General features: G+C 31.6%; 1 protein-coding gene across 5 annotated transcripts in view; it reads left to right on the top strand.

Annotated features, from left to right (window-relative positions):
* The window catches only part of LOC115884542 (aminopeptidase N-like), a 105,610-nt gene that overhangs the window by 62,183 nt on the left and 31,269 nt on the right, over nt 1–12,158 (top strand). The gene's annotated exons all lie outside the window — the stretch shown is intronic.

Below are 12,158 nucleotides of genomic sequence, written 5' to 3'. Positions count from 1 at the left end.
CAACAAATGTACAAAATGTACAGACTAGTAATATTATCGTTTTTAAGCAAAACGATAATATTACTAGCCGACTAATATGCGAAAAAGAAAACTATTTAAATCTTTATAAAAGAGCAGGTATACCATTAATTAAATATAACACCATTATTTCACTTACATATACTAATTAATTACATACTTAATTGTGTTCGTTAATAAATTATTATAAATAAATGTGGATTTGAGTCAGAAATCAATATAATAATAAGTTATCAAATTAAAGTCTCTGTTATAAATAAGCATTTATTAAAAAATGAAATATCATTTTTAAGGTGTTACTTTTTATCACACTGTCTAATGCCCATACAAAATTCAGTTTTTTAGTATTTGGAGCAATTATTATTAATCAACGCAAATAGTCTGTTAATGTAGTTTGAATACTGGAATCATATTAATTGATCCTCTTTAATAAATATTTAAACAATTTTTCTTATTTTTTAATGAAATAAACTAATTATATCGACAATATTAGTATCTGTACTCTTTAAAAATTTGGTTCATCTTTAAAAATAATCTAAAATGTCAATAGTCCATGGGTATATTGATAAATAAGTTCTAAATTACAAGAAAATACATTTTCTACGGAAACTTAAAGAGATAGGTAAAAAATGGTATGATATAATTTGATAGACAATTAAATTGTGCATCTGATTCTCGTAAAATATACAGGGTGTTCCATTTAAATTAAACAAGTTATTGCCGTTTGAAGCTAATAATTATTTAAAATAAATTTTTAGACACTCTGTATAAGGTAGTATTATTTTATTATTGCAACAACAACTGATCAGTAAATAAACTTCAGTAAATATTTAGTATTAAAACTTTGATACCCTTGGAGAAATGAAGCCTTAAAGCACTGCAATTTCACAAGATTGAAAATATTTCAAAAATAGTAAGGTTTAAGTATAATAAACCCAATCAAATTTACACTATTTTAATCGTAGAAACTAAAATGTGGTCAATAATATACAGGGATGTTCCATTTAAAAAAATACAACTTTGATATTTTTTACTTATTTGGGACACTCTGTATCTTGTAAAATTATTTTTAAATTGTACCTCTAATAGTCCTTCATCGAACCCAAAACTTACAATTTGTAAAAATCTCATCGTTTAGCTACAATACTCCGTGTCGTATGTGGTGAACAACCCTGTATAGACAATGCGTTACAAACAGTCAGTCAGTAAGCTTAAATACCTGGGATCCTGGCTCACATCAGACTTAGACCCCGAGTTACAAGTTAAACCACGTATAAGAACAGGCCAGATCAATTAAAATGAGAAATCTGTTATGTAACTGCTCATTCTACATCATATTTACTCAATCCTCTTATACGGCTGTGAAATCTGGACGCCTAATGTTGAGATGGTTGGAAGCTTTTGAAATGTGGATCTATATGTTCTTTACTAATGAAGACTAATAAACGTATCCTGAACAGATCATGTACGCAATGAGGAGCTTCTAGGAAAGGTTACCAAAGAAAGGGAATTACTTAAATATAAAGAACTAAAAACGGTATACTTGGGCCATGTCATGAGGACTTGGGAGAAAAAACACTCGTGCTTGAAAAACATAAGAGGTTATTGGACTGGTCTAGACTAACACGCCCTGTTTCAAGTTGCACAAGATAGACAATGTTTCCCCGAGATTATTGCAAACCTTCATTGAAGACGGTATCGTAAGAAAAAGAAGAAATAAAATGCGATTATAAATTTTTGTAACACCATATCTAATAATGCCAACTAGACAATAAATTATTATAGTCTATCTAACAATAGAACTCTGACAGTGATGGCTACTTTCTGTCAATTTAATTTAAAGGTAAATTGTTTGGTCTATCAATTTTTGGATGTTGTTTGCCGAAATCGTTCTTATCCTGGTTGGACAGACATTAGCAATAATTGTACACGAAATAAGGATGATTCTGTAAAAACCTGTTATGGAATTGTGCAAAGAAGTTCAATGATAAAAAGTGGTGTGATAATACTGTATCTTAAATCCCAATCACATATCAATTTACCCACTATCCACAAAAGAGGGATTATTAGAAGTTGGTCAATGCATTAACAAAGAGTTCTTATAATAAGAATAAAGAACAGGTATATATCAGGCGTTGAATATCGTTTTTGTGAATCTACTGGTGAAGATAGTTATTGTAATGCTGATGATAGAATCTGGTTATTCTGTTTTGTTCTTGAAAACGATTTGTAAATGAACATGGAATCGTTATAATACGCCGTTTTATAAATATAAGCATTAGTAGTCCAATATTAGTATCTTATTAGTGAATCTGAATGCGAACATTACATACATTGGAATATGTGGCTTAAAGATAAAGGATAACATCTTGCGGTTTCGGTGAACTATCCGAATAAAAAATTGAAGAAAATGAAGCATATATTTCATGTTAAAATAATTTTCTCTTTTAGTTCATCCAAATCTGGTGCAGAAAAACATTTTTTTTCTGCGCCGATCTGTTTTTTCTGTTTCCAATCAAAATATTCTTATGTTTTCTTCTATAACTGATCCTACGGATAATGGCGCGGACTTGTATACCCACGCCTCTAGCTGTACTCCGTAGCAGCAGCTAGGGTTTCACTACTTGACTTGAAATCAAGTCAAGTTCAAGTCAGGTAGTTACAATTTCAAGTACTTGAAAAGTCAAGCAATTGCTCACAACTCCTTGATTTTTGTCAAGCTACTTGATACTTCACTTTGTATTAAGTTTTTTTTGATATTTTTAATCAACCACAAAATTCTGCAATAATAAACTTTATTAAAAAAAATTCTAAAGCTCCGCGCGCACTGAATAGGTATCGGCGAGAGCGAGCGGCGCGAGCGGCACGGCCGGTCGGAAAGTCGATTGTAGCCGCGCAGTTCTTAAAACTTCTTCGTTGGTGGCATGTGCGGTCCATGGCACACGTAAGAGTCTCCGGAGAGTCCACATTTCGAAAGCCTCGATGCGGTTCAGGGTTCTAGCCTTGAGAGACCAGGTTTCTGCGCCGTACAGTAAGATAGGCCATATGTAGCATTTTACTACCCGTAGTCTAAGTGTTAGCGGGAGACTGCGTGCTAATAGGAAGTTTTTAAGTTTAAAAAATGTTGACTTTACATAATTCGTTCTAAGTTTAACTTCCTCATCGCAGTCCCATCGTTCATTGATCATGGCACCCAGATATTTAAATCGTGGAACTCGCTCTATAATATTTCCATCCACAGTCAATGCGGTGTTGATTGTAGGCTGGCGTCCTATTACCATAAGTTTGGTCTTGGCAGCGTTGATTTTAAGACCGAAACGATTTCCCATGTCCCCTATCTTATTTATTATTTGCTGGAGATCTTCTAAAGTTGGTGCTAGTATTGCCGTTCAGTGTCAAGACTAACCATTTTAAAAATCGATATTTTTCAACCGATGTTTTATTAGCATCCATAATATTAAGTGATATTATCATCGATGTTAGATGACCGATGTCCGATCACTATTATAGAATGCGCAGTGCGACAAGATGCAATCAAGTAATATCAAGTAGCTTGATACTGCTTGATATCAAGTAGTAACGATTTTAAAATACTTGGTTTTTCAAGTCAAGTCAAGTAGTTTCTAAAAACATCAAGCTACTTGACTTGATGAATCCCTAGCAGCAGCAGCTAGAGTACTCTGAATGAAGCTTTACACTTTATACTTTTTTGTTTACGATCATTAATAATGTCTAAAAAACACAATTAAAATTAATACAATATCCTAGGAACAGCTTGCGGTACTCAGTTGTATCCATGGTGAAAGCCTTTCCTCTCCACAGCGCATACTTTTTGAGGAAAAAAAATAGTTTTCCTAATTTATGTGGTGTTTTTCACAAGAGATAAAAAATGTAGTAAATACTTGAGGGACCATTTTACGAAAATTCTGACGTCGGTGTAGTTGTAAAATATTTATACTAAAATTGATGTAGGGGTGGGGGTAGTTTTCATTCTTCCCGTACATTTTCTTGATTTACGTAAAAAACAAATGTTAAAGCAGTTAGCAAAACATAGGCACCCAAAATCTCATTCAAATCTGAAAAAATGTTTTTTTTTAAAGATTGATGCCCTCTAGCGGACAAACAAAGCACTTTTATATAGAGGTAAATTGTGTCCCATAAATTTATTTTGATTCCAAAAATAGGCAGTACTTCTATGTCCAGGAAATATTGGGACACCCTATATAACTTTTGCAGGTGACAAAGCTAAACTAGAGAAGCTGTCGTACCGCAAAACATGTAGTGTTTTTGAAAATATGTGGTGAAAAGCAAAATAAAAGCTAGCTTTATTTTTTAATGTCTAGTTATGGATTTCTACAAAGTATCGGCCGAATCAATTAAAAAAATAAATTTAATGAGTTTATGTGTTTTAATATATTTGATCATATGTCGCAATTTAAACGTACTTCTTAAAAACCAAATGTTAAAGCCGTTTTCAAAACATAGACACCCAAAATGTCATTCAAATCGGAATAACGGTTCTTAAAATATCTAAAAAATGTTTATTTTTGTTAAAAATTGATACCCTCTAGCGGACAAACAAAGCACTTTTGTCTAGAGGTAAATTGTGTCCAATAAATTTATTTTGATTCCAAAAATAGGTAGTACTTCAATGTCTACGGACTATTGGGACACCCTATATAACTTTTGCTTTTGCAGATGACAGAGCTAAACTAGAGAAGCTGTCCTACCGCAAAACATGTAGTGCTTTTGAAAATATGTGGTGGAAAGTAAAATAAAAGCTAGCTTTATTTTTTCTAATAAGTCTAGTTATGGATTTCCGCCAAGTACCTATCCGCCGAATCAATTAAAAAATTAAATTTAATGAGATTATTGTATTTAATATATTTGATCTTATGTCGCAATTTAAACGTACTTCTTTAATATATAATATGTTTCAACAACTAGAGAATAGGTAACTCATGCTATTTTTTAAAATCGGAGATGTTTTGGCTGTAACATGGCTGTAATATTTTTTTACACGCCCTGTTTAAAATCATAAAATTAAGTGTTTTCCTCTCTGACTCATATTTTATTACAAAACGCAACGATAAACTGAGTTGATTGCATTATTAGGAAAAATTGAAAAAGATATGCATGTGTATCGTTTAAAAAATAATACTACATAATTTTTAACGACTTGTATTACAGTAGCATTTAAAAATGACATATTTGGAAACTCATTATAACGAATTAAATTCATTAAACTGAAATTCATCAGATCTATTATTATCACAGAAATTTTGTAATTTTAAAATCTATCTTCTCTTAAAAATAAGTAAATTTGATGTTGTAAAATATATTTTACAGTTTTAAAATATATATTACTTACGTATATTGCTTGATATAAAATAAATTTATGGAATAGAGATAGAATAGAACATAGGCAGAATTATTTAAGACAATAAGAAAGAGAATTACAAAAGACGTCAAAAACGACAATGCAAAAATTGTACAAACAGCAATAGAACACAGTAAAGATGTGAAAAATGGAAAAGCAGCACAGAACGACGGAATAACAGTTGAAATACTTATGTATTCTGGTAGAAGAACTAGGAAAATCCTAGCAAATATATACACCAGGTGCCTAAGGAGAAAATATACCGGGTGCGTCTCAAAAGTGGCTCACCCCTATAACTTTTTTATTTTTTCCGATAAGAAAACGAGATTTGGTATATTAGTATATGACATAAATTAGGATTGATTGACGTATTCAATTGTTTTTAGTCACTTCCTGTTTCACCGGAAATGACTACAACTTTTGATTTTTAAATGGCACCCTCGGTATTTTTTTACTTTATTAGATATAAAATGACACTCTGAATCGAATGACATATCATATGTCAACTTTTGACATATTCGCTCAAAAACAAATTGAATTTTAAATTTCAATCTAGAGTGCCATGGCTGTGTTAAAAACACTAATTTTTAATCAAGGATCCTTGGAAAAATAGATTTGATCGTCTAATGTTTTTATGTGTGTCTTGTCCTGGTCGGTTAAGATGCCCAAATCGTATTTTTAATCATATCTCAATTTTTTCAAATGGAACGAGGGTGGCTCATTAGCATATTTGGAAAAAGCATTTTTTATGAATAATTTGATAACACACACTTGGTATTTTTAGTCAAATTGTCGTTATGAACCGCAGGTTACAATTTCAAATAAACCATTTGCAAAAATGTCAAAAGGTGACATATACTATGTCATTCTATTCAGAGTGTCATCTTCTATCGAATAAAGTAAAAAAATACCCAGTGTGGCCATGCATTCCAAAATATGAACATTTTGTTTTCCTTCGTATAATTGACAGATGATAACTTTCATTTTTAATTTAGAAATATATACTAAAAAGTCAAATATCCTAGCTACAAAGTGCTTAAAAAATTATCAAAATCGGTCCAGTAGAACATAAAATATATAACTTTAACGTACATGAAAATTTTAAGGTGCCCGTTTTTCGCACAGATGAATGTATACTTAAAAATGTTCTAATAATAATAGAACAAATTAATTATTAATAGAAAATTAACGGTTATAATCATGAACTGAGAAATTTTTTACAAAATAAGTAGATTATTCCCATATTGAACAGTTGCAAACTAATCCAGATTGTAACTTTCATGAATTATACGTTTTCATTTTTTTTGTCATTTGAATAAATCAAATGTTGCTCATGTCTTAAGCCCCATACTCACACTTCGCTCCTTCGTCCCTTCCTCGCGTTACTTCGCTTCCTTCCTTCGTCCATTCGATGCTTGGAAATTAGTCGATTATGCAACAACACACCACAAAACATTTTTAATATAACAGAGCTACATGTTAATTACGAAGTATCTAGTAACCTCTAAAATTTTTATTATAAAACGGCAATTCTTTGTCGTGTCAAAAATAAAAATTGAATTTTAATAATATAATTTTTTTTTAATAAATCCGAATATTTCAGTATCATGTACAAGGTATATCAGTATGAATGTACAAGGCCAGTCAACAATAGAGTAAAGTTTATTATGTCATTTATATCGAAACTATGAAATATGACGTACTAATTAAACGTTGATGTCAATCCCCATTTGGCACAAATCAAAAGTTGTAGTCATTTCCGGTGAAACCTGAAGTGACCGAAAATAATTAAATATGTCAATCTGTTCTAATTTATGTTATATACTAACACACCAAATTTCGTTTTTTTATCTGGAAAAATAAAAAAGTTATAGGGGTGAGCCACTTTTGAGGTGCACCCGGTATACCGCAAGACTGAAATAGCGCTAACATAATACCTACTAATTCATAAGAAAGGCAGCAAGAAACTATAGACCAATAAGCCTACTACCAGTATCATAAAAGATATTCACAAAAATAATAAACAATAGAATACAAAACACGCCAGACGCTGCATAAGAAAGACGAGAACAAGCAGGCTTCGGCACGATTGATCACACACATACACTAAAAGAAACTATCAGCCGAACAAAAGAATACGAACTTCCACCATCCCTAGCTTATAGATTTCAAGAAGGCTTTCGACTCGATATACCGGGTGCGTTTCAAAAGTCGCTCACCTCTATAACTTTTTTTATTTTTTCAGTTAGAAAAACGAGATTTAGTATGTTTAAAAAGTATATGACATAAATTAGGATTTATTTTCGGTCACTTCCTGTTTCACCGGAAATGACTACAACTTTTGATTTTTAAATGGCACCCTAGGAATTTTTTTATCTTATTCGATAGAAAATGACACTCTGAATAGAATGACATATCATATGTCAACTTTTGACATTTTCGAATATGCTTTATTTCAAAATTGCAACAATCTTCCGTCAACTAGACTGGACTAACAAACGAAAAATTGAAAATAGATGGAGAATTAAGTTAGCATCGATCATATTATTCAAATCTAGAATGCTACTTTATCTAAAGAATAAAACATTCGACCAATGTGTACTTACTACCAATTATGCAAAACTGTACTCTCAATATGTACCATCCATGCATGCAAAACCTGGACATTTAAAATGGACATTATAAGAAAATATGCTGGAAATAACGAAGAGAGACCGTAAAAAAATAGTGTCTGCACCAAAAGACCCAAGTAATAAATGTCATCTACTGAATCAAATTCCTCAAGTGGCAATGGACAGAACACCTAGCATGAAGGACGAACAAGAGATAGATCACAAAAATTACAGTATGGTACCCACGAGGAATCCAGAGACCTAGAAGAAGACCTAATAGTCCAGTCATCTTAGGGGTTTCACCTCGGAATTCGAGATAACCGGCTGTAAACTCGTATAAACCTTTATTTTAACATCCTAAAACATGTCTCAAAACCTACATATGACAGCGTGTGCGCGACTTGTAGATAACTGACGTCAAAAGTCAAAAAATCGATTTTTGCGCATTTTTTGCAAATATCTAGTTCCCTTTCACATTTACATTATTTGTATTTATTATAAATATTGTAGAGGATAAAATTCTCTACAACTTTTGTTTCAAAAATTTTTTTGTACCTCAAACCGTTTTTGAGATAGAGGGCGGTGAGCGCGCAGTCTTTTATTATGTACGGTATCATTCAAGTTCAACCTGCAGTCTCGGTCAAAAACACGCCGTATAAAGTCCGTTAATTATTGAAAAATATGTAATTATAAATAATTTACATTTTTTCAAAAAAGATCATATTTAATAGAATATTTTTTTCATAAATTAAGTATATCTTCATTTAATAACACTTACCTCTTTGTAGAATTAGAAAATTATTTGAGAATGGAGTGCGAACTTTGTTAGCAATCTATAATGCTCCAAAATCTGAGAACAGCATCGATCATCATTATACACAACTTATCAAATCAACCAAACTGAATAAACCTGTACAATTATCAAATCTTCAACCAACAAGTGCAGCAGCTCACCAACATTTCAATCGTGTTTACTACCAAGTTCAGACTTGGTTAGGGCATGATTTAGAACCCCAGGACTGGGGTTGGATAATGCGTAATGGATTTCTGAAACCTACCACTACTATTCTACCTCCAGCTCCAGAAAATTTGCCGAACACAATATTCTGCAACTGCAAGAATGATTGTGGTTCGCGATGTGGATGCAGGAAATCAGGGTTGCCTTGTCAATGAAGATGGTACATTTGACCCCGAAATCCTAGAAGACTTGGAGACAAATGTCGTTGAAGATGAAAATGAAGAATTTAAAATTCCACAACGACCAGACGACGATGATGATGAAGAAGAAGAAAACTAAAAATAAGAACATGGAGTTCTTTTTATTTTTATTCAATTTTTTTAATTTCAACCATGATAAATGTATGAAATCGTATTTTTTAATAGACATAAATTAAAAATGTATTTCTTGTCTTTTTATTTACTTAAAATGTAATTAGTATAAATCTAACTATAGGTAATTAAAATGTAATTAAAATATTTCTGTTAATAGTTTTCTAATTGTACAAAGAGGTAAGTGTTATTAAATGAAGATATACTTAATTTATGGAAAAAATATATTATATTCAATATGATCTTTTATGAAAAAATGTAAATTATTTATAATTACATATTTTTCAATAATTAACGGATTTTATACGGCGTGTTTTTGACCGAGACTACAGGTTGAACTTAAATGATACCGTACATAATGAAAGATTGCTCGCTCACCGCCCTCTATCTCAAAAACGGTTTGAGATACAAAAAAAATTTTGAAACAAAAGTTGTAGAGAATTTTATCCTCGACAATATTTACAATAAATACAAATAGCGTAAATGTGAAAGGAAACGAGATATTTGCAAAAAATGCGCAGAAAATCGATTTATTTACCTTTGACCGCAGTTATCTACAAGTCGCGCACACGCTGTCATATGTAGGTTTTGAGACATGTTTTAGGATGTTAAAATAAAGGTTTATACGAGTTTACAGCCGGTTATCTTGAATTCCGAGATCATAAAGAATAGTCGACGCTATAAAAGCTAAACTATCAAATAAATGAACGTAGCATGCGGCAAATAACTTTTAATAAAATTTATTAGAGATCAGAGATATATCCTACATTGGCAGGGGGTTCAAGGAACTATTCTGTTTATGCCAGTGACGAAGTATTTCGAGCACCATCAAATAAACTACTACAGCCTAAGTAAGACAAGGAAGGCCATAAATATTTAACCGCAACTGTAAAGGAGAGTTTTCCTTGTTTATGGGTCTAAAACAATAAAATTTTAAGTTGTAAAATTAAAATCCTCTAAAGTATACCTATCTATTTCAAAGTAACTGTTTTCTTTATAATTAGAGTTTCTAAATTTGTCGTCGCGATTTTTTCCACTGAAACGCTCTTAAAACATACTTCAATCACAAAATATAAATAATTATATATTCTCCTTACCGTTTTTTAACTGAAAATTTAAATTTTCCAAAAAAAATCCAAAAATACCAAATTTTATTTTTTTTTCACAAAAAAAAACTCTTTAATGCTAAAAATATTTGCACTTATTTAAAACTCACCTTGTAGTTTATCTAATAAAAAGTTTGTTTCAATATACAAGGTGTTTTCAAGAAAAGATCATCAAAAAATACACAATCTCAGATTCTCAATCTTTAAAAAATAAATTTCGGGACTGTTTCCTGTTCTTCAAATCGTTTCCATATGAAATTTCTTTTATGTTCTATATATTTTGGCGTAGTTTCAGTCATCAATAACTATAATATTGATACCTAAGAAAACAAAATCGTGACATTTTCCAACAAAACACAAATTTGTGTATTTATGTAAAATAATTGTGTTTATAATTATATTAACATTTCCTGGATGAAATATCACTGGTGTAATACAGGATACAGTGTTCCATGTTTCCCAATATTCCGTGGATAAAGAACTACTACGTGTTTTTGGAATAAAAATAAGTTTATTGGATACAATTTACCTCCTACTGGGTATATCGTGATTTACCTCTCTACAAAAGCGTTTCGTTTATCCCCTAGAGGGCATCAAATTGAAAAAAAAAATAAACACATTTTTTCAGATATTTTAAGAACCGTTAAGGTGTACGCGCACTGAATCGGTCAGTCCGGCGAGAAACGGCGAAGGCGGTGACTCGACTATCGTAGATAGGTAGAGGTAGGAATCTGGCCTCTACAGGCCGAAATGTTTTAGTGGACGCCGGCGCCGTCTATATGTACGATGGTCGCAGTCGCTTTTGCTGGTCGGTCCGATCCGATGCAGTGCGCGCCCTCCTTTATTCCGATTTGAATGGGATTTTGGGTGTCTATGTTTTGCTAAGTGATTTAACATTTGACCGAGCACTTGACTTTCACAAAAATCAAAAAAAAGTACGGGAAGGGTGAAAACTACCCCCACCCCAATTTTAGTATAAATATTTTCCTACTCTACCGACGACAAACTTTCTTTTCGTAAAATGGTCCGTCTACGATTTACTACATTTTTTGTCTCTTGTAAAAATACACCACATTGCATAGTTTTTGAGAAAAAAATTGTTTGGAGAATTTATTTTTCCAAATCGGACCTACAAAATATAAAAGGAGTTCCAATATTCCGTGGACATAGAACAACTACGTATATTTTGTATCAAGATGATTTAATTGCACATATTTACCGTTATACAAAAGTGCTTCGTTTGTCCATTAAAGGGCATCAATCAAAAATAAACCCGAACGTTAATTAATTTAAAATTTATTATTTTTTTAAAAGCTTTATGAAGCTCATTGTCAAACTAATTTGTAATACTAACATAAAATTCTATATTTTCGCCAACTAGATTATTAAAGCATAATATTTTTTATGCACCTGTATAGCTTAATATGACAAAAAATATTTTTTGGATGTCAGCTTTGGAAAAATATTTTTTTTTTCTCAAAAAGTATCCGCGATGGTTTGGTTTGGTTGTGATTTATTACAAGAGACAAAAAAAATTAGTAAATACTAGAAGGACAATTTTAGGAAAAGAAAATCGGTCGTCGTTAGAGTTGGAAAATATTTATACTAAACTTTATGTAGGGGTGGGGGTAGTTTTCACCCTTCCCATACATTTTCTTGATTTTTGTGAAAGTCAAATGTTAAAGCACTTAGCAAAACATAGACACCCAAAAT

This window comes from Sitophilus oryzae, unplaced genomic scaffold (genome assembly GCF_002938485.1).
Source record: "Sitophilus oryzae breed Bouriz unplaced genomic scaffold, Soryzae_2.0 scaffold_302_pilon_pilon, whole genome shotgun sequence".
NCBI classification, from domain to species: domain Eukaryota; kingdom Metazoa; phylum Arthropoda; class Insecta; order Coleoptera; family Curculionidae; genus Sitophilus; species Sitophilus oryzae.
The sequence above is the reverse complement of the archived record's forward strand: the minus strand, read 5'-3'. Positions and strand labels throughout refer to the sequence as shown.